General features: G+C 50.5%; 1 protein-coding gene across 1 annotated transcript in view; it reads left to right on the top strand.

Moving 5' to 3' along the window:
- LOC308060258 (uncharacterized protein) overlaps positions 1-25666 on the top strand; it is a gene marked incomplete at its 5' end in the record, with an annotated part of 39400 nt that overhangs the window by 2357 nt on the left and 11377 nt on the right. The window contains one exon of the mRNA XM_080378725.1: positions 3950-25666. This exon is cut by the window's right edge and continues 11377 nt beyond it. The remainder of the gene's footprint in view (positions 1-3949) is intronic.

Genomic DNA, 25666 nt, shown 5'->3' with positions numbered 1-25666 from the left:
ACTTCTTCATTCAGACCCACCCGCAGTGGTGTTTCAAGCTGAGATGCTGAGTTTGCATTCAGAGCAGCTGACAAATGCATGTCCTCTTCTGGAAGCCCTGCTATAGCAATGGTTACTTCTGTCGGATGAGTAAAAACAAATGGCCAGAGTCAACAGTATCTTATAGCGAGGTTTGAGACGTGTGTTAAAATTTAAGCTGGATTTTTATAGGGAAAAAAATACCTCTACTTTAAATACTGGTTTATAATGCCCTCCCTAGGATGTATGTTGCCTTTTTACAGGCGCGCGGTGACCTGGTTCAGGAACGGCACGGCGGCCAACCCCAGGCCGCTCGGTCCATCAGCTCACAGACACCAATGTGGTGGATGGCAAATGGCGTTTATTGCTGAACGACGTGACACTATATAGCCTAGGTTTACAATGTCACTTCCGTCTGCTTACATCATAAATCAAAAGCTGTTGGCTATCTGGAGGGGGGCCCTGTGTTTCCGTACAGCGCGAGATCTTCCGGCCGCCAGGCCCTACCTAGCAACATTTCCCCCCCCTCTATGCTTAACTAAACAGGCTAAAATAGTAAAAATATTTCTAAAAAAGAGTATAAAGATAAGGCACACTAAGCAATTGGCACTTAGGAAGCGACTGGGGTAATGGAGTGTAGCTTGGGATACTTGGGAGAGCCAGGGAAAATTGGGGAAAATACTGATCAAGTACATTTTTAAAGCAGTTGTTGGTGTTCTACAAACATGATGTTGACCCTTTCTAGCCGGCTCTGGATCCCCCCTGTGGGGGCTGTATCGCCGTTGTCTGGACTCCGCTGGTGCAGAGCTCTCAGATGCGGACAGGCCGCTTGTCGACTCGTTGTCTTCTCTTGACACCAGGGTATACTGGTTACGGGGGTGTCCGATGATCCGGTCCTGCAGATAAAAACTCACAATTTTCATTAGTTTTATTGTGGACCATGGCGATGGCTTGGCAATAACTCTAGAGGTTACGCGAATAGCCTCTCTAGCTGCACGGGTGGTTGCCATAACTTCATGGGCCCGCAGGCCCTGGGCTTATGCTTGGGGGGTAATCATTGTTGGGTCTGTACCCATCAACCGCTGTAGACTGGAGCCATGTAGCGGATGATCCGCTCCGGTTACTCGGGCTAACTGCCTCGCACAGTTCTCTTCCCATTCTTGTTTAAACACAATCATCCCTGCCCCGTCAAAAATCAACCTACAGGTCTGTTTTATATCGAACGGGAGCAAATCATCTCCCCCAAAAACTCCATCTATGAGGGTGGAGACCATGGCCGAATTGAGTCCTTTGTCTGCTATTGCTTTAACAATCGCTTGTATATCCTTAGGGTTTAAGGGCGAATGAACCCTCTGTCCCCCGTCCGTCACTCGGACCGGGAATGCTAGTGTGTCTGTTGGGGCCCAATCGGCACATGCAATTTGTATTTTTTTCCAATCAGTGAGAGTAATTTCTGTCCCCTTATGTTTTTCTTTTTCCGTGAGTGGTGATATTTTGGTCTTTGTATTTGCAAGCCAAGTCTCCCATGCAGAGTCTGAGTCGGAGTCAGAGTCCGACTGATTGCTCTCTTCCGGGTGTTGGTGGTATGTGGTCGGGCTTCGGCCCCTCCCCTTTCTTGTGTAATTGGGCGGTTCTTTCCCTTTTTGCCCGCCCTGCCTTCCGCTTGGGGAGGCGCCTGCCTTATAAGGACGGTTTTGGGGAGGGTCATTCTGATTAGCTTTCCGCCCCTCGCTCGTGATCTTTTCCCTTTTTTGGTCATGCCAATCACTCTTTTCCTTCCCATTCTCCTCCCCCTCCCCTTTGTGTGCGCTTGTTAACTCTAGCGCTCCCCCCCTGCTCCCACCGGGGGTGGTCTCGGCCCGCCCTTCTTCTTGCTGCTCGGGGACATCTTGGGGCATATATGGTGGTGGTTCAATCCGTGTATTTTCAGCCTCGGCTTTCGCCTCAGCACCCCTGGCCTCTGCAGCCAGTTTGCCCCTAAAGGAGTTCGCCGAGGAGTCTGCGGGCGAGCTGAAGATGCTAGAGTCTTTCGGACGCAGAGTGGGCGCGTCACTTTTCTGTCGGCTTTGAGGGTCCACGGAACCCTCCTCAGCCGGGGGGCGTGAGGTTTGCGTAGCCGCCCCAATTCCCACCCGCGGGGTGGTTAACAGACAATCCCTGGCAGCTTTCCAGGTCTCCCGCTCGTGTCTAGCTTTTTGGAGAGCCTGGACGACTTTCCCCCACGCTTTCAGATTTTTCCCACTACCAGTAGACATCGTTTCATCGCATAAAGCGCGGGAACATTTGTCCCACACATCTGGGTGGAGTATATCCACCGGCTGGTCAATGACCCCCAGCTCCAAAAGTCTCGCAACTGCGAGAGTAAAATCTTTGGGCTTACAGTCAATACCCCACTGCTTATGCAGTTGTAATACGACCTTCGCAAGAGCTTCCATCCTCTTGACTGGTCCGGGAGCGTCCTCCCCGCCGGGCTGGTCCTGCCGCTCCGGCTGCCGTTCACCCGACTCCAGGTGATTTTCCCGGGTTTCGGCACCACTTGTTGCCTTTTTACAGGCGCGCGGTGACCTGGTTCAGGAACGGCACGGCGGCCAACCCCAGGCCGCTCGGTCCATCAGCTCACAGACACCAATGTGGTGGATGGCAAATGGCGTTTATTGCTGAACGACGTGACACTATATAGCCTAGGTTTACAATGTCACTTCCGTCTGCTTACATCATAAATCAAAAGCTGTTGGCTATCTGGAGGGGGGCCCTGTGTTTCCGTACAGCGCGAGATCTTCCGGCCGCCAGGCCCTACCTAGCAACAGATGTATAATGTACTGTTTCAGTTTCTGCTCTCACCCAGTTCTGTTCTTCAGTGCATCTCCTTTCCCCAAACTGTCCTTTTTCATACTGCTGGGTTTTTTGCACTTCTCTGTCGTTGGCACCTGGGCAAATTACGTATTTCTTTTTGCCTAGGCATGTTCTTTCTCTGTCATGTGAGCTAGATCACTCCATTTCTGTCCTCAGCATTCCTGGATGATGACAAGAAAGAGCCCAGAGTGTGGTAGGGCATTTCTTCTCTCTTGCTCAATTTAAAAAAAATAATTGCAAGTTCTGCTTAGCAGAGAGGGACTTTATGGTGATCTCACTATTAGCCTCTTACCAATCTATGGCTTCGGAGTTTTCTAACACTAAATGCTATTAGGGCAGTAAAAATGCCCTCTTAACTTCAGATGGATATCCAGAAAAGTTCACATTTTTGTTCAAAAGCACTGGAGCGTTCTAATTAAGCATGTCTAGTATATCTTCTTTTGGCAAAATATTACACTTCTTGGATCTTGTCCTCCTAGATTGCACTCCCGTTGCTTTGACTTGAAGCAAGGACGTAATGGTTAGTGAAAGCCCCATACTTGCATGAAGTGTTAAACAGGAACTTTAGATATCCTTTATAAGAAAAAAACTCTTCACAGTAGGAGGTAGGTATAATTAGCTGATGGTGCCTGAAACAATTACCTTGTCCTCCTCCTGTTAACAAACATGCTCAACTTACTTTTCAAAATGTGGCCTGAGTAATTTAGGGCAACAAGAAAAAGGAGGGTTTTGTGGCTGAGGCACAAGATTTGCATTATGCTTTAGATTCTGGTGCTGGTCCATTTTGCTAATCAATTATGACTAAGTCTCAAGGACTTAGATGATTGCATGCTTGGTTCTGCTGATTGCCCACCCAGAACTACAGTCCAGAGCTGCGACTGAGGTTTGGGGTTAGGAAGGGGTCCTGGCAGGAGAGCCCTTATTGCGTATTACCTGATATTCTCATCTGTCTCTCTCCAAGATCTGCTTTAGCTCTGCTGCTTTCAATTTCTACGGTGGTGGCTGATAAAAGTTACTGTAGCACGCTTGGTCAGCTGGGCCTATTGCCCAGACCCGAGTGTACACCCTGTCATTGCAGGTGTTACACATGTGGCTGGGCCTAGAAGTTGGCCACCTTCACAGAAACTGCTTTTTTTGAAACCCCAGGCTTGAGCTTAAGCTGGAAGACACAAGCGTTTCCTTTGTCACCTTCAGGGAACCTATGCCAAACAGGAATTGAATGAGGGGTAATAATTCTTTAACTGTAAATCTTTGAAGTATTTTGCAATCCAGATAAGATGACTTACCTGATGGACGATGGACGTGTTACTTCCTTTCATGTAAATGTTAATAGAACTACCGAATGTGAAAAAGAGCAAAGTTTACACAGTACTTTTCACTACAGCAGTTGATTAATATGTTAGACTACACAGATATGTGTTTTCTAAACATAAGTTCTGCCAAAGTTAAAGATCCTTTGTAACTTAAAGCTCTAAGTGGATACAAGAATTTTCTTTTGTGCCAGTGGTATTATGATTTGTGAGTGCAATTGTTTTTTTTTTATTCTAGGCTATCATGGAAATAAGGAAGTTATTGAAATGTGTTCAGACTTCAATAAATTTCCTTTTCTGTTGCCTAGGAATCATGACTTTTTGATACATGATGAATTGCACTAAACTGTTGGAAATTACACAAACCCAGCTTTATAGTTAGCCACAGGAAACATTTTTAAATTGTACCCGAAAAGTGTTAATATTGAAGTTATTTTTTTTTAATTATCACAGCTGATAGTTGATTTAAAAAAAAAAAAAAAAGTTTTGTAGTTCAGGAACTGCATGATCTTTTTCACATCTCAGCGTTTTCCTTTTCTGTTTAGCTACAGAGCAATGCCATGTGCTAAAATTGCATTGTGAAAGCTAAAACCTTGGTGGCCTGTGCTAAAGAGATAAGGAAGAACGTGTACCTTTTGAAGGGCGTGCTGGTTTCTTTAAACTGAGAGCCTAGCTGATAACACTGTTTGCCTTTGGTAGCCTACTTAGCCCAGATAGCCTTTTCAGTGCTAGATAATGTTTTGAGCAGAGCCAATCCCAAATTGAATAATTTGTTTAATAAAAAATAAAGAGGAAAAAAACCCCCTACATCAAGACATTGCAGAGCTCTGTATTTTGAATCTTCTTGAATATGGGCAAAACCAGTTTTGCTTTCTTGTGTTTGGGGCTATTTGAAGAAGAGTGTTTCTTCACTCACACGAAGAACTGTATGTGTTTCCCTTACTGAACTTGTGAAGGAGCAGTCATTTTGGCAGTGAAGGAAGTGTCATTCTCAGGCAGTCGTGACATGGGAGAGGTAATGATTAGATACTTTATAATGTGCCTGAAGCAAACAAAGCAAAAGGTTTGTGCTGTGGGATTTTCTCCACTGCTAAGTGCAGGTGAGGAAATGGGAAGGTACTGAGATGACTTTGGTCAGGATTATTGCAGCATTTTCCCCCTCGTATCCCCTCAACAGTATACTCCCCCTCCCCCTCCTCGCTGTAAGAACTCTGGTTAAGTATTACGCTTTGGGAGACACTAGCAGGGTTGGAAAGGTGGATGGACAGAGGAAGAAGTCCTAGAGCAGGGGCTGGGGCTGGGCATGGAGCTGCTCTGGGAAGGCTCGCTCTGGAGGGATGGGGACAGTGCAGTGCAGGAGCAGGTGGAGTCTGTGCCTGGCTCTCACTGGCTGCCCTGTGGGACAGGCTCAGCTGCTCCTGGTCTCCTGCTGGTTCTGGTCTCTCACCCCTTCTTCCTTTCCTGAGAGTGAGCTTTCATGCTGCTCCATCCCTATCCCTAATACAGCCACATCCTCTGCTCTGTTTCCCCTGTCCTCTTCTGCCAGGGGGAAGCCCACACCCCTTGCTTAGAAAGCACCAAATGAAGGTATTGTGAAAAACAGGTTAGGTGTTTCTCTCTCCCTCTGCCCGTTACTAGCTAGAATCCAAATTGCTTAACTCTGAGGCTTGCTCCCTTCATCAGTAGCTACGGTATTTCTTCCTTAAGAGCCAAAGTACTTGAAGTAAAAACATTTTGAGTATCATACTGCTGTTCCTGAGTGCCCTTGAAGTGCCACACAGTGACTGGTAAGTGTTGTATACTTGGGGGAAAGAATTATTGCTGTATTTCTATGCAAACACCTAGATTATGACAGACTGTAGACTGTTAAAGATGCATACTTGGGGGGCTGGGGAGAAGAGGCAGGAACCATTGTAAGTGTCCTAGTCCATTCTTTCCCCAAGTGACAACACTGTATCATCCCGACTGAGATTTTTCAAGCTTTTTCATAGAAATCCTCCAAGGATGGCAATACAGTAGTCTCTAAGGCAGTCTATTCCAGGGCCTTACTCTCCTTACCTTGGAAATAATTTTTGCAGTTCCTTCTCATTCTATCCCCAGTGGAAGTGCAGAACATTTTGTTTTTCGCCTTTTTTTTTTCCCCCAACTATTTTTCTCCTAACAAAGCTGTGTCTCTTTTGCAGGGTATGTATTGGAAAGTGGTCATGCTGGTCTTGTGCTGCTGGCTCAGACTGGAGTGAGCTCTGGCACGAAGAGGTAATCTGTTTCAAATAGGCATTGCTGAATTAGCACATATACATGATAGTGATTTTTGTGCCAGCATGTACCAGTCTGCTGATCCCTATTCCAGAGCAAGCTGCTATTGCTCTGCCACATGCACACCGCATGCATGATGGGGTGCCAGCCCTTTTGTGTTGCGGAGATTTTGTGCATATTCCCTTTGCAAAAGGCTGGTGGCAGCAGCATAAGAGTGTGTGGACTGAGAGAAAACATTAACTTTCACTGGACCGGCTGCAGTTAATTAATTTGCCATGAGAACTGGAAGGACCAAATCTCAAAGGATGCTTTGGCCAGTTTCTCTATGTATAAAGTCCTTTAGCTGTTCACTATGACCTGAGATTGCCCTTACGCAGGACATACTTCTGTGTTTCTGGCTCCATGAATGATACTTCACCCATAACTTTTCTCACAGGTCTTAGTTGAGACCCTTTAACCATTTTATCATAGCCCTGCCACCTTTGAATCAGTAGCCTGGCATCTTCTAAGCCAGTGCCGAAACCCTGCTGTCTCTGAAATGTCAGCCTGCAGCTCCTCTAGCGCAGCCCTGCAGGCCCTGGCAGCTTGCAACTAATTATCTCGGCTCCCATGATGAGCCAAAGGAAAGTGCAAGAACTGTTTGAAGATGAAGTATGAAGAGGGAAAACAAAAAGCAAAACGAAGCTGCAGTAGAGTATGATTAACAGACCTGTGTGAAACTGAGCCAGGCAGAGGACAGAGAGAGGCAGGGTGGCAGGGCTGGACTAGTCTCTGTGCATGGCCACACGGTGCCTCCTGCAGCCTGCTGCCGCTGCCAGTGGCGGTGGGTCTGCAGCGGCAGCGTGGCATGGGAAGGATGCCTGCTGAGGAGAGTGCATGCAGGGCATGGAGGAACAGTCCATGCACAGCACGAGTTGACTGGTGACAGCCCTTATGGAACCCTCAGAATGAGGGTCGTCCTCGAATGAGCTCCCATTGAGCCTGGGCTGGCTTGGTTGAACTCCTCACCTTGGTCCATGCCTATCAGCTCCACAATGCTGCACCCACCTAAGGACCCTGCAGATCTGCCTGCCGGGCTCCCCTCTCCGACTGCCGGCACAATTTCTGTGCTGTGCTGCTCACCTTTCCAGGGTGACTTGAAACAGTTGCATGAGGGTTGTCTGGACAAACATCTGGAGGAGCTGGACACAAGACCTGAGGTCTGAGGGAGGAGGAGACCTGCATATAGTAGAGAAAAATTGCAAACAGGATTGAAGGGATCTGCGTTTGAAGGAAACTGGTGACAACAATGTTAAAGGGGCAGGTGGAGAGCAAGAAGGAACAAATGATGCAACCTCCTAGGTAGCTGTACAAGGTGTCATGAAACCCTGGCGTGGACGCATGATGACAGAACCTGCGTAAAGCCCTGCTGCTATGAAGTAAATCTATCACAATTGTTTGGACAAATGTAGACCACCGTGAGGAGGAGTTCATGTCGGTGAATGCTTCACGTCACACACTGCTTTTAACTCAGTTTTAGGACATTACAGCTCAATCTATTGTATCATCAGACTGTGGCCCTCACTTGTGAAAGGAGCCAGACAGCTTGCTCATAGCGTGATGTGGGCTTTCTAGCCAAAGCTGACCCTGTTCCCCTCTCTACCAATGGCACCGCAGCAGAATTCTTCGCTCGGTTCCAAGGGATTATACTGGCAGTCAATAACTGTCTTCTAATAATGCTCTTAACTGTAAGAAGTGGGAAGCAGGGTACTGCCACTGTTCTATATCATAATAACTGTTCAGTGCAGGTGCATTTTGTGGGATCTATGGCTTCCAATGCATTTTGGGTTACAGCTGGGACCCAACATGGCCAAACCTGGTGGTTTTGGAAGACTGGGAGCGTGGCCCTGCCTGGCCATCCTTTAGAGGGCACTGACTGACCGTTTGTGGTTCCACTGGCAGCTGAATGTGCCCGGTGACTTGTTGCCGCTGAGGGGAGAATACCATTCCCCTTTCTTGGTCCCTTCTTCCCTTGTCCTCACGGTTTGGTTTTCTCCCCTTCTCCAGCCCATGCGGCCCTGACTGCTTCCCTCTTAAGGGTTGATTGGTTATAAGGCGTTTTTCTTATTTTTGGCAGTGAGTTAGTTTGGGGTAGTTTAGTGACTTAAATCCTCTCTGTCAGAGCTGACACAAGATAAGCAGCAGAGTGCATGGCCCAGGGGACAAAGGGAGACTGTTCCAGTGCTGACAAAATGTTAATTGGCCTTAACGGCTTCCTGTGAAACCATACCCTTTGCAGCACAATTCTGGAGGAATAATCAGCACTAATTGTTTGGTCACCCTGTTTTACCTGAAGTGGGAGAGTGGAAGGGGAGAGATGAAAGGGTTGAGTGTTGGTAAAAGGATTGAAGGGGTGATGCATCAAGAGGGACCTCAGGCCCTGGGGCTGGGAAGTGATCTGACGGGAAGAGGAATTCAAGGACTGCCCAGAGGAAGGGGAGCAGACCCCCGCCAGAGCAAGGTGGGGTTCACCAAGAGCTGTAAGAGGTGCCTAGGGCAGGATTTAATGTCTAACATGTTTGGCTCCTGTCCTCTTTCTCTGCACAGAAGGGCAGGGCCCAACCAGTGTGGAAAACAGATGTTCGTCTCTGGCTAAGCACCTTGGCTTCTCTGAAGGCCCTAATTCACATCCCAATGCTGCCATGTTATCAGCGTTATATAAAACACACTTCAATTTTTTTGTCTTGTAAGGACATCAATTTAGACTCTCAGAGCTGCCTCCGTCCCTCTTGACAGGCTACCTTCTTTCCCCTTGGGCTTTGTATGAGTCTGCAAAGAAACACAGTCAGTGAGCGGAGGAAGAGGAGAGCTGGGCTGGAAATGGAGCAGGAGCTCTCCTACCCGCCGAGATAACCACACGGCCAAAGAGCCCTGCTGGGGATGATCCTTGGCCCTCAACAGCTTCTCCTCCCAGCTTGAGAGGGACCCTGCCCCCCCGAGTATGGCAGTCAAACCAGTCTGGTCATCTGCAGTGCCAAAGGTGGCAGGTAACAAAATGCCAGGTAAAGCACAAATTAGCAAGTGACCTAACACTGCACAAATTCCCTGCCCCTCTTAGGAAAGATGACGACTCACTGCCTTACTTTGACACTGGGGGGGAGTTTGAAACAAATAGGCTTTTATATTCAAGCATGCGTTGAACTGGGACTGCTGTGAGTCCCAGTCGTCTTTGCAGAGGAGCAGAGCAAGAGCGCTGGCTGCTGGAGGCTGTGGCAAATGCTGCTCGTGGGTGGCTTGAGAGGGCATCTGAACGTTTCAGTGGTTTTCTGCTTTCTAGAAATGTTCATCCTGCTCTAAGCATCCATACCTTGGTGTCCATCCATACCTTCCGTGCGCTTGCTCATCTCATGGCTGTTTTGGTGAGAAATACCAACCCCTTAGCTGCAGTGGTGTTTTACTCCCACCCAAGCTCACTCAAGAGCATCCTTCCCTAGGCTTATGTGTTTAGTGCAGTACTGAGAGCACCAGACGCAGATGACTTGACCCAGAGAAGCGAGTCATCAGCAGCCTATTGCAACGTCAGCCTCACTTAGCCTTGGCCAGGGCTGGGTGCGCATGGGTGTCATGTGGTGCACTGTGAGCTCTGTTCCACACTGAGCCAAGGGCTGGGAGGAGAAAGGGAGGACAAAGTATGACATCAGGGCTGTGTATAACTCGTCCAAAAGGGGACTGGAAGAAAGGGATCATGGAGGGGATTACACCTAGTCCAGCACTGCAGGCTTAGCTCAAAGCAAGGACTTTAAAAACAGCTGTGGTACATACAGTCTTTGCTTGGCCTGCATAATCTGGGGAGCATCCTGAGCTGCTCTGAGGCAAACTCTTCCGTTCCTGTTCCTGCCACGCTCACATACAGCCTTCCCCCCCAGATCTGTACTTGCTCTATCTGTACAACTGGCAGAACCCCCTGAACAAGCACAGGACGTTAGCTGTCAGCTACCAGGGATGTGGCAGAGTCCTGTAGACAAGCGATACTGTAAGTGTGACAGCTTAAAATTAGAGGTGAGCCATTAAATTGCCCGTGATTCTTAACAGCAGTAGCTTGAGCGCAGTTAAACCCAAAGAGAGAGGAAAAATAAATAGGAACAGCTACTAAAAATGTCATTGCAAAAACAATCCAAAGAAATATCAAATGAACATAGGAAAAGGAACTGTATTTTCATGCACTGCAAGCTGCCACTTCTTCAAAGCATCAGGAAACAAGCTGTTAAGTGGTGCAAGAGAGAAAACTGGGCTTCCAACCTCTCCTGAGCTGCCTGGCCCACTAAATCTTGCTGCCAGTGATGTAGCTGCTAGGCCAGATGCAGGTGGTGGCATGGCCACCCCAGCTGTGCCCATGTGCTGAGGGGTGGCCGGTGCATGTGCCAAATGGCATGTCATCTGCTGTCAAACCTAGGTGCTACTAGGTGAGCATGGCCTTCCTTTCCATGGACAGGGTGACTGATAGAGCTCTATTCTCTGCCTGGCCACAAATTGTCAGTAGATTTATGGGAACTCCAGTATATCTGAGGCATCTTGACTAAATTTGATTGCGGTTACCTGGGGATACAGGAAAAAAAAACAGGCAGACAGGCCTTGGGATTATACAAGTCTCTTGTCTTTATGAAATGCAGACTAAAAATTATTTCAGAGCACAGAAGAGTGGTGAATGGCTCTGGCTGTTGCAGGGTGTCAGAGACTGAGCCGCGTAGATGCATTCCGTGGTGCAGAGGCGCCTGGCACCTTTGCCGAACGTGACACAGAGCTGTGCATGCAGCACCGGAGGGGACGTCCAGCCGCTGCAGGGACAGCCACCCTGGTGCAAATCCTCACCTGGTAGGAGTCTGCTGCTGCCGTCTTCCCCTGCTGTCAGCGTGGGCTGTGACACTTGCAAGGTGCCTCAGTACTGAGAGCAGGGGTACTCGGGTGCTTCAGAGGATTTGAGCATCAAAGTCTTTGGGAACATGCACTTTCGTTTAGACAGACAGAAATGCAAAGGCAAACAACAGGGCTTTGATAGTCATGAAGATCTGGCTTAGACATGAATATAGGCTTGTTTCTACTAGTTGGGGGTTATTTTGTGCCGGCTATTTTTCTCCGGAAGAACAAGCCTATTTCATCCAGCTGCACCTTCCAGCTCTGCTGCTGCTGTTTTCAGGCTCTTTGCTTATGGTGCACACTGCATGGGCATGAATAAGCAGGTATCCAGTACCTTGCGCTGGCAGACTCCCAAGGGATCTGCAGTAAACAGTGAGCACAGGGATCCAAAATCATCTTCCATATCATGTTAGCGAAGTACAAAGCCCGAGGGCGCTGATGTTAGTGTAGCTGAACAGGGAGGACTGGGCGAGCTCTAACTCCTCCGTGTCTTTTCTGACAGCACTGCCCTGTGGGGCTCACACCGGGGTTTTGTTCAGGAGTTCATGTGCTCCCTAGTGCTGCACTGGCTTTGCATGGCAGCAGCACAGCCTCCCTGGAGTGAAAAGGAAGATAACAACAACCTCTGCCTCCTTGCAACAGTGCCTCTGGAGCCAGGTTACTGATCTTCAAAACCAAGTTATGGCTGGTTTGTGTTTTGCACAAAAGCAATCCCCCTCCCCATCCTCATCCTCATAAGACCTGGCTGGGCAGCTCAGATTTAACAGCTCAATTTCTCCACAGCAGTGCAGCCAGGATGTTGCTAGATTATAATCCAAAACCTCCCCAGATCCAGCTGGAAGTCATCACAAAAATTGCCACAGAAACTGAGAACAGCTCTTTGGGAGAAGCATCTGTAGCTACCCATGGGCTATGGGAATGTGGAGCTGAAAAATAGGGCTGGCTTCCCAGGGCTCTTCATTCTCACATTGTGAGTAATCTTGGCGATTTTAAGAGTGAAAACAGTCCTGTCTTCTGCTCCAGAAGGACCAACCCCTGTAAGGCATGAGCGTCCCCACACAGACCGCTCCATAGGAAGCTATGCTGCTACTTAGCTTTGGCTCTCCTCATTTTCTATATAATTCTACGTGTTTGACCCCACCTTCCATTCTTTGTGGTAGATGTAGCCTTCTGCCACTAGCCAAACAGTGGCTATCTGGAGCTGTAGCACCCTGGTGAAAGGCTTTCTTTCCTGCATTTTGTTATCTTAGAAAGGGGTTTACCCCCACGCTGTACCCGTTGTCCAGTTTCCCATACCTGTAGCCCATCTCACCACTTCAGTTTTCCTGCCTATCCCCTTTCCACCTTTGTTCTTATTGCAGGGCCCCCACAAAAGCTGCCATTTTTGTAGCCAGGATGTGACTGGGGAGCAAGCAGGGGCCCTGGCACGTACCGCCTGGTTTATCAGAAGGCTGGTTGTGTGGTGAGAAGCTGCAAGAGGCAGGAATACAGCAGCTGTGCAACTCCCTTCCCCAACGGAAAGAGTTTGCCGTTAAGCTTAACAGAGGAAGTCAGAGCAGCCAGGCACCCTGCACTCTCTCCACACTGCTATCCCCTGGCTGTGCCATGGGGGAAGAAAACATGGACAGAGATTTCCTGGAGATACTGGGTCCTGGCTAAGGCAACAGGCTGCTGGCACGTCGTGCAGGCAGGGCAGAGTCTCAGGCCATCTCTGAGCACCTCTGAGCAGCCTGTGGAAAGCACTTGATGCCAGGCGAAGGGCCATGGGGAGAGCTGAAGCCAGCTGCTCGGGTGGGTGAAACCTGGCTCAGCTCACTGCCAGCACTGATTTTGGTGCTGGGGCTCTCTGCAGCCTCCCTTTCCTGCCCTTGCACTGCTCACACCACAGGCATCTGCAGATCCATGCTGGGACCAGCACTGTTCAACATCTTTGTTGAAAACATGGACAGTGGGATTGGGTGTACCCTCGGCAAGTTCGGTGATGGCACCAAGCTGTGTGGTGCAGGCAACATGCTGGAGGCAGGGATGCCATGCAGAGGGATCTTGACAGGCTTGAGAGGTGGACCCATGTGAACCTCATGAAGTTCAGCAAGGCCAAGTGCAAGGTCCTGCACCTGGGTCAGGGCAGCCCCCAGTATCAGTACAGGCTGGGTGGAGAATGGATTGAGAGCAGCCCTGAGGGGAAGGACTTGGGGCTGCTGCTGAACAGAAAGCTCAACATGGCCCAGCAATGTCTGCTTGCAGCCCAGAAAGCCGACTGAACCCCGGCCTGCATCAAAGGAAGTGTGGCCAGCAGGTCGAGGGAGGTGATTCTGCCCCTCTACTCTGCTCTTGTGAGACCCCCCTGCAGTGCTGCATCCAGCCCTGGGGCCCCCAGCATAAGAAGGACATGGACCTGTTGGAGCGAGCCCAGAGGAGGGCCATGACGATGGTCAGAGGGCTGGAGCCCCTCTCGTATGAGGACAGGCTGGGAGAGTTGGGGTTGTTCAGCCTGGAGGAGGGTCTGGGGAGACCTTGCGGCTGCCTTCCAGTACCTGAAGGGGCCTAAGGGAAGCTGGGGAGGGGCTTTTTACAAGGGCAGGTAGTGGCAGGATGAGGAGCAATGGCTTTAAACTGAAAGAGGGTAGATTCAGATTAGATATTGGGAAGAAATTCTGTACTGTGAGGGTGGTGAGACACTGGCACAGGTTGCCCAGGGAAGCTGTGGATGCTCCATCCCTGGCAGTGTTCCAGGCCAGGCTGGATGGGGCTTTGAGCAGCCTGGTCTGGTGGAAGGTGTCCCTGCCCATGGCAGGGGGTTGGAACTGGATGATCTTTAAGGTCCCTTCCGACCCAAACCGTTCTGTGATTCTGTGAAATCACTTCATCTTCCTTTTCCCCTTTGCAAGATGGTCAGAAGAAAAGCCCCACCCGAGTTTCCTGTTGTCAGAGTTACCTTTTTTGTTTTCTTAATTTCATTATTGGGTTTTCTCTCTCTCAGCTTCCTGGCAGATCCCTGGCTGTTCGTTCGGGCTGTTTGGGACCCCTCAGTCACCGCCCCACTCTGCTGGCACAGAGGTTTGTGGCCAGTACGTGGCTGTGGAATGTAAACACCAGCTTGTAGAGTGCAACATGGGTTGCCATGCCCCAGCCCTCCACCTGCAAGCAGCTACCGGGCCAGTGGTTTTGAGCCACAGCCTGTTTTGAAGCATTTCCTACTGTCATTGTGGAGATTCTGCGTGATTTCTTTCTCTGTCACTGAGGAAATCAGCTTTGAAGACAAAATGGCAGCAGAGGGGTCTGAGCTTGGTCTTGTATTTGGTGCAGAACAACCTGCACCCCACCAAGGGGCTGGAGCACCCACTGCCTGCTTGTGCTGGTCATGAACCGGAGCGTGCCGTGCAGCCATGCCTAAGGATGATTTCCATACTGAACATCAGTATGTATCACAACCAACCTGCCAGCAAAGGTGTCCATAGGGAATAAGCTGTGTCCTGTATTTTTGACCCAGTTACCGTTTCTTTTCTGCAGTGGCTGGCAACCAGGCAGTGCTGTGACAGCCAGACTGTGCTGCAAGTGGGGTTACGCTGCTGGAGTCCTGCTGGGATATGCAACTGCTCCATACGCCCATGGTTGTAGTGGGCCAGAGGAGGTCCATATGCCCACAGCTGCAGTGGGCTGGAGGGAATGTGCTCAGCACTTTTCACTCAATCAACAAGATCAAAGTCCTTATGCCCTGTGTAGATGACCTTCACATAGGTGCTGGGGATAAAGTTTGGCTCGGCTGTGGGGCCAGGAGGGAGTATCTTGGCTAAATACTGATCTTAGGCTAGGGATGCAGAATTTGAAGCAGTCAAGTTAGCAAGTTAGAATCATAGAATAGTTTGGGTTGGAAGGGACCTTTAGAAGTCATCTAGTCCAATCCCCCTGCAATAAGCAGGGACATCTTCAACTAGATCAGATTGCTGAGAGCCCCGTCCAGCCTGACCTTGAATGCTTCCAGGGATAGGGAATCTACCATCTCTTTGGGCAACCTGTTCCAGTGTTTCACGACCCTCAGTATAAAATTTCTTCTTTATATATAACTTCCATCTCATCTGCTGAATTTGGCCTGTTCCTGAACAAGATAACATGTTTCAGATTACCAAAGCTGCTGAGTTTCTGTCCATCTGCCGAACCATTGCTTGGGATTGAGCTGCTGTTGTGCCGCCAGTGATGTGTGCTAGTCTGAAACCCTGAAGAAGGTGGGAGCCTGTTTCAACTGCTCTGGAGTACCAGGCTGGGTCTGGGGGTCCGTGCCTGTCCTGTGTTGCGAGGGTCACGCAATGAAGTATTCATATACATCTACGTCTTCAACGTCTTTGAAAATATATGCAAGCAATAGGAAAGTGCACAGGCTGTTTCCTTCGCTGTCCTCCATCAACATAGCTACACTCTTGATGAAGCCCTCCCAGTAGGAATGAACAGATGATATCCTCTGTTCCCAGTTTAGTCTGAGAGCCAGCCCACAGCGGCTCCCCTGGTTCTTCTGCCTTTCTTTAGTCCAGTGTTGTAGTAATGGCACAAAGCCTTTCTCCCTGTTGTGAACAGAGGTTATTGTAGCCAAGGCTGCTTTATACACCAGCATCTCAAGTAACTGGACAACCGGTTAAAAACAATTATCTTCTCCATCTCCAGGCTTTTCCCCTTGTGCCTTTCAGCTAGTTGCACCAAAAACCCCCTGCGTTTCCTAACAAAAGAGCCTTGTTCTCTGCTGCTGTTTCAGCTGGGATCGAGTGTCAGGGGTACGCCTGCCTGCTGCGTCCCCCGCATCCCCCGCGAGCTCCCAGCTTGGGGTCTGCCCTGCCAGAGTCTGGGGTCAGAGAACTGATGGGGATCTTCTGTCTAGCTGCTATCCCTGCCCTCGTGTGTCGCTGTGAGCGGGAGCCAGAAGGAGGTGGCTAGAGGCAGCGGTACCGAGATGTAACTCCCAGGCATTACTACTGCTGCTATTTATAATTTCTCCTGTCTGTGCCATGTTGATGCGACAATAGGAGAGCTGTTTTGCTAGGCAAGCTGTATTTTTTTTTTACCACTGATACCTCTTGCTTTGTCATTGTTTCCTTGCTTTAATAGGAAGCCACCTTTTTATTTTTTTTATGAAAAACCTCACTAATTTCTATAAATAAGAAGGGTGAGGCACATACTGGAGAAACTTAAAATATTTGCAGTGAAAACCAGTGATACATACCAGAGGTGTATGGACTGGGAATTGACCATGACTCACCATCACTCTGAAGAACCGTATCCAGTGATTGCAGCATTTGCCACTTGATGGCTTCCTCTTCATGGGTCGCTGGTGGCCTGATCTGGAGGGTGCTGGCCCCTTATGCTGGGCTTCTACGGGAATCTTCCTGTGCTTTATCCGGGGCATGTCATCACTTTGCTGGACTCAGGTTGGGGAACTTAATGTGCTGTATGACAGAGCCTGCCAGGTAGGGCTGTCTAGTCATTAGTTTCTCTGGCAGCAACAAGGATTGAAACATTTCAGTTTCAGTTTCAGTAAAATCCGCTAACAATCCAGAAGGGAACAAGATCCTATCTGCAGGAGCTTGCCCAGAGAGCTGAATGGAGAGTTATAGCCCTATGACACCATTTACAGAAGGTTGGCACAGGAGCTTTATAGCTAATTAACACTCCCTGCAGTTTCATGGGCTTTGCCACAGCAATATGCTCTCGCAGGTGGTGTATGTCCTAACTGGTGTTTTGAATTCAAAATCTTAAGAATAGAGGTGCAGACAGTGAGCCAGTGGGTATTCCAAAGCGGACCATCCGCTGAGAGCAAGGAGAGAGGGCAGCCCTTCCAAAAAATGATGTCACTGGAAACATGCCTACCTTCATACAAGGTCTGTTGCTGAGCATGAAGTGTTCCAGCCCAGCACTCTGCCCAAAACCACTGTCTTCTCTTTTGAAAAGCAGATCTATAAATTATAGGTGGGCTTGCACCAGAAGCTGGGATGTCAGAAATTGCGTATGTTTCTGGAAACATCTGATTCGTGTCCAAAATCTGCTGCTAGTCTCTGCTCTGCTGTATCTCAGGTTGAATGTGTGAGTTGTGTGGCATCTGGAGACCTCTCTTACTTCACCTGTACAGCCTCAGCCTGAATCTAACCCACCTTTATTTAACAGGCTGAATTTAAGCTGCCGGTTACAAGCCTACATCCTGAGAGGTCCTTTCTCCTGGAAGCGGCAGAATCCTCCCTTCAGCTCACCCCCCTGAAACGATGGGGTGAAAAGTCACGTCTGCAGTATGCAACTTAAAAAGGAGTGTAAGAAGGTTGTCTTTCCCAACTATTTGTCTCCTGATGTCTCACCATGTAGGTGACCACAGCAATTCAAAACAGCTTATTTTATGTGAAAAAGCTAATTGCTCCTTCCTTGGGCTCTCCTTCATGTTCCACTTTTTAGACAGTTAATTGCCATCCCCATTCTGTGGCAACAAATCAACGGCACACAGATCTCGGATCAGAGCCTTTACTGCTTCTCTGGCTTCCTCCCTGCTGCTTCACACCCTTCAGAGGTTTAAAAAGAAGTTAACAGCAGGACAGGGAAGCTTGTCCAGAACGACTGATTTCCTTTTGCTGACCCTGATGGGGTCGTGTCCTGTAACCCTTGTGGAGCAAGGGAGGATGCCACTGCATCTTTTAACTCACTTTATTTTCCTGGCAGTGCTGCCCCTCTGTCCAGGGAGGGCTGAGCTGGGATCCTGCCATCGTCTGCTTGTGGCACAGGGTGAGGGATGCTCTCCTGTGTTAAAATGTGAAAAATGATGGCACTTGAGGATAGCCTCACCTCTAAACCATGCAGTGCCCTGGAGGAAGGTCCAAGATCGCTCCCAGCTGGACAGGAATAACTGAATCAAAATGCTTCAGCCTTTCCCACCAGCCCAGTGGTTCATGTCACCAGGCATGTCCGGCAGGCACAGCCCCCATCTCTGCAGGCTGCCAGTGATGAACCGGGTGACGGGGCTGGGTGCAGGCAGAGGAGAGCTGGGCACGGCTGCTGCTGTGGCAGGTGAGGGGAGCACGGTGGCAGGGTTTCTGGCCTTTTGAGGGCTACCAACTGTATGTCCCTTGTACCACACTGCTGGGGACAAGGTGTGCGGAAGCAAGGCAGCCTGTCTCCTGGGTGCCGTGAGTGCTGGGGATACAACATGGTCACGCCTGTATTCCCACTACCATTGTAGTGGCTGGTGGCCAGTGACTAAATAACCCCTGAGTCAATTTTTAACTTTCCCAGCACACGAGTTCCTTTTTCAGCAAGATGACGTGTCCCCCTGGGAGGCTCAGGCACTGATGCAGCAGCCGTCTTGCTGGATTTCCCCTCCTGCTGCTGATGGAAACCACCACTTCCTTCCCTGCCTCCCTTCTGGCCCCTTCCCTGCCCCGTTCCCTGGAGCAGATGGGCGCCTGCTGTCCTCCCCAGTGCCCCTCCAGCCCCTGGGAGAAACACCAGGTCCCCATACCATTTCCCCATACCGTCCCCTGATCCCCAGAGGAAGGATGATGGAAAAAGCTGTCCTGAGTGGTACATGCTAAATGCACTGAGGGGCCTTGGTGTGGCATGAGGTCGGGGAAGAGGGTTTCAAGGCTCTTAACAGCACGTGGCCATCACACCTGAGAAGCACTTGGGCACTGTCACTGTCGGTCCCACTCCAGGCAGAGGTGTCAGTTTAATTGGCAGGCATGCAGCTGCCGTCCGTCTCACTTAAATGAGATTTCTTGTTTTGTTGGGGAACATGCCCGGCTGCTTTGAAAAGGATGCTCGTGGTTTTCTGAGGGCAAATATGTTTCATGTGCTCCATTGAGATAGAGTGGTGCTGCCCCTCCCAAGTGTGTGTGGGGTGAGCCCCAATCAATCAATTAGCACTGATTAACCAGAGGAAAGCTAGCTCAGGTAACCTAATCCTGCTCCCTGAGTACCAGAGCAGAGAGTGATTCAGATTATGGTGCACCTCTATCACGGCCTCAGACACATGGGGTAAGCTGTTCCTGGCTGCTTTTAAGTAGGGAATTAAGCATGAAAGCATCAGGGCTGGGCAGGGGCTGCCCTAGGGGAGAAAAGGATGGGGAGCAGGGGTGGGAGGACAGGGTCAGGGTCAGGCAGGGGGAAAGGGTTGATGAGGCATGGTCACACCGCAGGGAGCTGGCTCGCAGGGCTGCCTTTGGGATGTACCTCATTTCAGAGCTCCCTGGTTCTCAGACGTTTGTACTTAATTGCTGAAACCCAGGAATTAAAGCGATGTGAGCTGCACGGTGGCAGAGGCAGCACTGCAGCAGCCCCAGGTTTGCTTGGCTGTTTTCGATTGCAGCATTGCAAACAGACCCCGGAGGTGCCTGGCTGCAGCGCGGAATCATAGGGGCTCCTCTGGTCAGAGTCTCCAGCCCAGCTCCCAGCAAATGGAGTTGCCTCTGCAGGTCTGGACCCATCTGCTGAGAGGTCTCATCAGATCCACTCTGTGACAGACTAAGGGCTGGGGATGCGGTTTTATCCAGCAGGGAGCTCTGGTGTGTTTCGAGCAGTTGAAATGGCTGGTGTGGCTGGTGGGAAGCTCCAGCGGTGTGGGTGAATGGGACCTGTGTGTACTCCTGAAGAGACTCGTGAAAGAACATGGGCAAAGTCGCTGTCTGCCCAAACCGAGAGGCCTCTGATGGCCACATTTTTATCCTTCACACCCTGAGGCTTGAGTGCAGCAGTGCAGCTCAGAGCTTGCATGCGGGACGTGCATTTGAGCCCTTCAAGTCCTTAGCCAAAGCTTTACCGTGCAAGGGAAAGGCAGAGCCAGAGCTTGCGAAAGTCTTTCCTGGAATGGTGGGATTTTAAGGTGGATTCAGCATTTGTGAGATTGTGCCTGGAGGACTGTGTCCAGTGTTGGGGTCTTTGGGCCAAAAGGAGGACTGATAGATGGGAGCATATCCCATGGAGACCAAGGACATGGTTCTGGAGCTGGAGAATAGGATGTAGCAGGAGAGGCTGCAAGAGCCAGGGATGTCCAGGCTGGAGATAAGAAGACCAAGCTGGCTACAGCTGCCTCCAAGGAGAGCACGGAGAAGGTGGTGCTTAGAGGTGCATGGAGAAAAGAGAAGAGGCAAGATGCAAACTAATACAAGGAAAAAAGTCCTCAGTCAGAGGGTGGTCCAGCACTGGCAGGGGCTGCTCTGACATGTGGTGTCATCTCCATCCTAGGAGAGATTCAAGACTCCGCTGAGCAAGGCCCTGAGCAGCCTGGTCTGACTTTGAACTTGTCCCTGCTTTCAGTGGGGACAGATGACCAGGTGACAGCCAGGGGTCTCTGAACTACTCAGTTTTGACAAGTCTTGGCTCTGCTGGGTGCTGAGTCCTCTGAACGTCACCACCCCCACAGAGGTTGTTAGTGCTTTGATGGTTCCTCTGAGCTGGAGCTTGTGGAGATGTCTTGCACTTCTTGGCCTGGGGGAGTGGGGACACAAGAAGAGATTTCAAGGAGAAATTCTGGTTTACCTCTGGTCAGAGCCAGACCAACTGTTTTGATGTAAAGAGACGGTCTGCAACGGCCAGCGACTGCAAAAGGCTGAACTGAAGCTGGCTTGCACTAGAGATGGAGGGAGAAAGGCTGGAAGGGAACAGCCTGGTATCTCTTCCGCAGTGCTTTGCGAACAGTACCGAAGTGCTTACTATTTTTTTTTGTTGCGGTTCCAAGACTGGCATTTTTAACACAATATTTTGTCACTTCATTATTAGCGGGAGCAAGACTTACAGCCGCTCTTGAACTCAAGAGAGATTTTGAAGCCCTCCTACCTCCAGCAGAAGCCACCTGCACCTGGCACCTCAGCAGGTGCAGCCTGCAATGGCCTCATGCAGCCCTTCCTTCCCCAGCCTGCCAGGGGTGCGGGGCTGAGGCTGCTCGGGGAGAGCTGAGAACAGCACGGTCTGTTTGCTGCAGTATTTTAAGCAGGAAGAGATACCAGGCTATGATTATCTTCCGCGTGGATGTGAACAGATGAAACGCAGTGTAATTTATGATTCTTGTGTTCAAATTGCAAGGCACCACGAGCTGCCAAGGTGGCTGAGGATTGAGCGTCGGCAGCAGCCTGCAGGTTGGATTGCAGCAGGCATCAAAGTTTCAGGGATGCTCAAGGGCAGGTTCCTCTTGTTCCTCAGATCTGCATGGCATTTGGTGAGGTGTATGTGGAGAGGAATGGCTTTCTTACCCCCCGTTTTCAGTGGGAGAGTTTGCCCTGGGCTTCCCTGGGAGCATCGTGGAGAGGTGTGGGTGGGGACTGAGAGCAGGTTAAAAGAACAGTCCTTGCAGTGCCTCGTGTGCCTCTGTCAGCCTAATGAAAACCTAATAATTAGGATTGCCATTCTCTTTATCTTTAATTACGAGGTAGCGCTTTATTTTAGAGGGTAAAAGTAACCCTGTAATTACCTTGTACAATTACTCGGTTATTAGCCAGTCTGTGACGCTGCAGACGCCCAGGAGAGCCCTTGGCAGGCTGTCACAGGGCTATGTGGGCTGCACAGGACCCCCGGCAAAACCGATCCATCCTCTTACCCAGACCACACGCAGAGCCCGCGGGGATGAGGACAGCGTGAGGCTCCAGGCAGAAGCAGATGGCCTCTGGCAGCGAGGCACAGCCGTCCAGGAGCCTTTGGCTCAGCTTCTGTGTGCTGCTGAGGCCTCACCATCCCACGTTTAGCCCGACTGCTTTCACCCCTGGGCACTATTCTTCCTCCGGGGCAGGAGGTGGCATTGCCTGTGCCCAGGGAGCTGGCAGCCCTGCCTGCCTCGCTCGGATCTGAAGCACCAATGAGTTTACGTGGTCGCTACAGCGAGAGCCAAAGTGGACTTCGCTGGGCATGGGGGAGGGGAGCGGTGCACTGGCACAGGGAGCGCCTCGGGGTCAACCTGGCCGCCCGGTGCCCTGCAGGCTCACAGCCACGCTTAAAACATGCTGGATGGGTTAGCTTTTCCTCCTGCTGACAAGCCCTGGACAGGTGGAAGCCCTTTTCTCAGCTTAGCCTCCAGCAGTGCCTGCTGCCTGTAGCCCCTGCCCTGCTGGGTGGGCTGTGGGGTGGTCTCTCATCCTCACTGCCCCCCACCAGGTTTGCTCCTCTAGCCGAGCCATTCCAGAGCCTGTCTGGTATTTCAGCCCCTGAAGAAATTAGTAACTGATTTATGTAACATCTCCTGCGACTGCGGGGTCTTTGCAGAGATGCAACGGCGAACGAGTACGCTACTGGCAGAATAAGAAAAAGTTGCCAAAACCCTCCCCCAGGGTTAGCCGTGGGAGTCGTGTGGCCAGGCCAGGTGCCACCCCGCTGTCCTGCAGCAGCACCCATACCCCTGTGCTGCGACTGCGGCTCAGCTGTGCAGGCAAGGCCCCAGCAGCCACATCAGCTCATCCTTCCTGGTGCCAGAGCAAGTTCTGGAGCTTCTGGCCTCCCCTGCTTCCACAGGCGTGAGGCTGAGCCCTGTCCCAGCAGCACAGCGCTCAGCACCAAGGTGGCTTCTCACCCAGCACCCGTTCACGCTGGCATCGCCTGCCAGCACCTCTCCTGCAGCCTCTGCCTGGGGGCACGGTGCCTAGCAGGCACAGAAGGCTGCACATTGCCAGGCCAGCTCGCATTTCGGTGGGAGCCGGGGTGCTGCCAGCTCTTGCTCTCCTCCTGGCTCCCTGCCAAGGTCTCAGTGGCCATCTCTCACCTCTGGTCATCAGTGCTTGTGGTGGGGCGCGAAGGATGGTCTCCCCATACAGGGACACTGGATCCTGCAGCCCTTCCTGGCTCTCCTGGGGCTGAAGCTCTGAGCTTGGATGGTCCAGGGATTATTTTGAGCATGTGCATGTCTGTGGGCCAGCGGTGGCAGACCTGATGTCCCCATGCAGGAACCGAAACCCACCAGTGCAGCAGCGGTAGGTTGGAAGGCTAAGCAGCAGTGCCAGCTCCCCTCTCAGCAGCTGTGATTTAGTAGCAAAGTCTAAATCGGAAATAACAAAGAAATGCTTGCAAAATAAAAATGCTTTTGATGTGAATAGAAATGTTTATAATAATCTGGATTTTTTTCATGTCGATAAGGCTCAGAAAATGTGTTTTGTCAAAGTGACATGCAGTGAGCTCTAGTAGGTGTACCCATTTCAGAATAAAAGAAACAGAAGCCACTTACTTGATGAACCTGAAAGCTTTCTTAGAATTACAAAAAGGAATAAATTACCTTAATCATATTAACTCCTAGGCGGTCGCCCAAATCTTTGTGAGCAGTATTCATTGCATCCCAAACGGTGTAGTTTTAAGACAACTTCAGATGATCTCATGATCTCTTTTTCAGCGGTGTAAGCTATTGCTAATGGTTTGGGTTTAATTCCAATATGAGCATGTCCGGTTCAGTAACCCTCAGTGCAGCAACACGGCCACGGCTCTCGCCAGCGATGGAGCGCCCCGTGGCACCAGCACGTCCCAGCAGCCTCCCCAGGCCTCCACCACGGCATCAGCCCACGGAACATATCCCCACCGGTGTCTTGGAGAGGGTCTGCTTAAAGCAGTTCTTGCCCAAAGCCGCAGCAGCTTAGCGTGGCATCTGCCGAGCGGCTGCAATCAGGACATCAGCTGTTGAAGCTCCTATATGATCATGCTTATAAAGAATGAAAAATGATGTCTCAATTGTACCTTTCCCTCCAGCACCGTGTTTTCAATGGTGATTTCTCAGGCTGTCTTTTGATCTCAAGTGAGTGGGGCCACTAAATCTTGCTGTACTTGGACTGGTTTAGCAGTTGTCACCAGTCTTCTTGATTCAGGAAATCAAAGCTCTTCGCCAAAGGACTTATTCAAATGCAAAATTAATTAGGCTTTTTTTATCTTACTGCAGATGTACTTCAGGAATTTTGGAATATTAAGAACCCCCAGAGACTACTTTCTTCTCTCCAGTTACCATGGTTTGTCTTGACAGGCAGCGATACCCCCCTTTGCAGGCAGCTGCTGGCCATGCCGTGAGCTTTGGGGAGCAATGGGAGTGAGTGGGAACAGTCCCATGTTGTTTCTGGAAGAGTCACCGGACTCTGGGCAGCACAATAGGGTTGTGGTGGGTGAAGTGTTTTAAGAAAAAACATCACTGGGTAATGGACACCGCATTAACTCCCCGCTCTCCCTTTCCCATCCCCTGTCCTCCAGCTGAGCTGGTAGGAGACAGCAAATGCTGGAAACTGTAAAATTCAGTTTATTCACCCTGGATCCTGGCCGTGTGCGAGGGAGAGATTCTCAAGTGAAAATGCACTGAGAAACACTGTGCCCAGCATCTACGATCTACACGTGGTCCGATACAACGTCGTGGTACCTCCCTACAGACCTCGCTTGGCTTCTGTCTCCAGCTCATCACGGTCACAGCAGCACGCTACTAAAGCCATAGTCTTGCGGCGAACGTTACGAGATCTCATCAGCGAGCTGTTTACCTTCAAGTAACAACGCAACGCGAGGACGAGGTAAACTCACAGATGAAAACCCTTTATTTGAATTGTCTATGAACAGAGTTTACCTTCCCCTCTCCTCGGGGGTGGGCGTGGGGAAAGACAGAGCGATGTGCTGCTTTACTGTCTAACCTAGTTTCTTTTCAGGTATAGAAAAAAATGTAAACATTTTTAGGCTCGATAACTATTTACATCTTACACAGGAGCAGCGAGCGTGCAGGGCAGGGTTCAGCGCTGCACCATGACCTCTGCTTCACGCAGGAGTGGCTCCTGGATGAGTCAGACCCGTTCAGGTCATAGATGCCCACAAAAAACACACCTTCGCTCCACGGGATGGAAGGGCCGAGTGCTGCACGTAGCCCTTGCAGGCTCAAGCTCTGCGTGCAGGCTGCGGTTTCCTAACGGGCTGTGACGAGAAAGGTGGCCCCGCGCTCTCCCAGTGTTGATACTGGTGTCTTTGTGCCCTTGCGATCAGGGACCCCAGCCAGCAGAGAATAAAAATTAGTTTTCAGCTGCATCAGTTTTCTGATTGCGAAACTGCAATAGCCCAGTCCTCCTGGGGGAGGGACACAGCAGGGCTGCAAATCAGGCTACATTTGCCATGGTACTTTTGCTTTTCGGTTGTGACACGTGCTTTCTGCCTTGCTGAGCTTCCAGTCCAGTTCCTCTGAAAGGCAGCAGCACGACCCTGTACTGATTTGAGAAACAGCTCATTCCCCATCGGGTACGGGGCACAGCACAGCAGCAGGACTGGCCTCTGGGCATGGAGTGACCCGCTCCGATGGGCGGCTGCGCGCGGGCGACTGTGGCTCCTTCCCTTTGCTCTGCGGTGAAGAGGGGGTCAGCGTCCTGACGTGCACCACTCCCTGCACATAGCAT

This window comes from Falco punctatus, assembly GCF_963210335.1.
Source record: "Falco punctatus genome assembly, chromosome: 3".
NCBI classification, from domain to species: Eukaryota; Metazoa; Chordata; class Aves; order Falconiformes; family Falconidae; genus Falco; species Falco punctatus.
Note: the sequence above shows the minus strand (reverse complement) of the source record. Positions and strands in the feature narration are given on the sequence as shown.